The sequence below is a fragment of the Petromyzon marinus genome, unplaced genomic scaffold (assembly GCF_048934315.1).
Source record: "Petromyzon marinus isolate PM22_M1 ecotype Great Lakes invasive population unplaced genomic scaffold, UKy_Petmar_22M1.pri1.0 PM_G_Scaffold_6, whole genome shotgun sequence".
Classification (NCBI taxonomy): Eukaryota; Metazoa; Chordata; class Hyperoartia; order Petromyzontiformes; family Petromyzontidae; genus Petromyzon; species Petromyzon marinus.
Window position 1 is genome coordinate 1,450,001 of NW_027423013.1, and position 2,500 is coordinate 1,452,500.

The following is a 2,500-nucleotide window of genomic DNA, read 5'->3' on the forward strand; positions in this document are numbered from 1 at the left end:
CACGGATAGACCCCGTGATACGCTAGAAATTGGCGGGGATGTCTCTCTTGTGGCTCACGGGGCTGTTAGGGTGGCACAGAAATCCCTCGGAATGGGAAAACGGGTCATTTTCGTGTCGCCACATTGCATGCGAACCGCATGCAACTTCCAGAGGCATTTGCAGCAGAAATGCATGTGCAGTCAAAAAAAAATTGATATTTTTCACGGATAGACCCCGTGAAACGCTAGAAATTGGCGGGGATGTGTCTCTTGTGGCTCACGGGGCTGTTCGGGTCGCACAGAAATCCCTGGGAATGGGAAAACGGGTCATTTTCGTGTTGCCACATTGCGTACGAACCGCATGAAACTTCCAGAGGCATTTGCAGCAGAAAGGCACGTGCACTCAAAAATTTTAATATTTTTCACGCATAGACCCCGTCAAACGCTAGAAGTTGGCGGGGATGTCTCTCTTGTGGCTCACGGGGCTGTTAGGGTCGCACAGAAATGCCTCGGAATGGGAAAACGGGTCATTTTTGTGTGGCCACATTGCATAGGAACGGCATGAAACTTCCAGAGGCATTTGCAGCAGGAATGCATGTGCACTCAAAAACGTCTATATTTTTCACGGATAGACCCCGTGAAACGCTATAAATTGGCGGGGATGTCTCTCTTGTGGCTCACGGGCGCTGTTAGTTAGGGTCGCACAGAAATCCCTCGGAATGGGAAAAGGGGTCATTTTCGTGTTGCCACATTGCGTACGAACGGCATGAAACTTCCAGAGGCATCTGCAGCAGAAATGCATGTGCACTCAAAAACGTCTATATTTTTCACGGATAGACCCCGTGAAACGCTAGAAATTGGCGGGGATGTGTCTCTTGTGGCTCACGGGGCTGTTAGGGTCGCACAGAAATCCCTCGGAATGGGAAAACGGGTCATTTTCGTGTTGCCACAATTGGCATACGAACGGCATGAAACTTCCAGAGGCATTTGCAGCAGAAATGCATGTGCACTCAAAAACGTGAATATTTTTTCACGGATAGACCCCGTCAAACGCTCGAATTTGGCGGGGATGTTTCTCTTGTGGGTCACGGGGCTGTTCGGCTCGCACAGAACTCCCTTGGTCCACCTGATTCGTGCATACAGGCAGCAACTAAAACTCTGTAAACCTGCTGTGAGGACATCTAAACAGTGGACCAGTGAGGCTGTGGAAGATTTGCGGGCGTGCTTAGACTGTACTGACTGGGATATGTTCACGACTGCTACCAATAGTCTGGATGAACTCACAGAGGCTGTGTACATCAGCTTCTGTGAGGACTGCTGTATCCCAACACGTACCAGGGTGAACTTTAACAACAACAAGCCCTGGTTCTCAGCAAAGCTCAAAAGGTTGAGGTTGGAGAAGGAGGAAGCGTTTAGGAGTGGGGATAGAGACAGATTCAAGGAGTCGAAGAACAGGTTTAGCAAAGCGGTGAGAGAGGCTAAACGACTGTACTCAGAGACACTAAAACACCAGTTCTCTACTAACGACGCTGCTTCTGTCTGCCAAAGGGCTCAGGCACATCACCAACTACAAACCCAGAGCGCCCCACACCACTAACGACTCCCGCCTAGCCAACGACCTGAACGAGTTCTACCGTAGATTTGAAAGACAATTGGACTGTCCTGAACCACCCCTTCCCACCCAAGAGGCCCCATCCCCCACCCATACTACAGAAACGACTCTCTCCTTTCAGGAGGGAGAAGTTAATGGGCTTTTCAAGAGGCAGAATCCACGCAAAGCAGCCGGGCCGGACTCTGTCTCTCCAGCCACCCTCAGGCACTGCGCTGACCAGCTGTCTCCGGTGTTCACCAACATCTTTAACACCTCCCTGGAGACATGCCATGTACCAGCCTGTCTCAAGTCCTCCACCATCATCGCTGTGCCCAAAAAGCTAAGGCCAACAGGACTAAATGATTACAGACCGGTCGCCCTTACATCTGTGGTAATGAAGTCTTTTGAGCGCCTGCTCCTGGCACACCTCAAAGCCATCACAGACCCTCTCCTGGACCCCCTTCAGTTTGCCTACAGAGCCAACAGGTCTGTGGACGACGCAGTTAACATGGCCCTCCACTTCACCCTACAGCATGTGGACGCCCCAGCATCCTACGCCAGGATCCTGTTTGTGGACTTCAGCTCTGCCTTCAACACCATCATCCCTGCCCTGCTTCAGGACAAGCTCTTCCAGCTGAACGTGCCCTACTCCACCTGCAGGTGGATCACAGACTTCCTCTCTGACAGGAAGCAGTGCGTTAAGCCGGGAACAGAAGTCTCTGACTCCAGGTCCATCAGCACGGGAACTCCTCAGGGCTGCGTCCTTTGCCCACTGCTCTTCTCCCTGTATACCAACAGCTGCGCCTCCAATCATCTGTCCGTCAAACTCTTGAAGTTTGTCGGACGACACCACCCTCATTGGGCTGATCTCTGGTGGGGATGAGTCTGACTATAGGTGGGAAGCTGACAACCTGGTGACCTGGTGTAGCC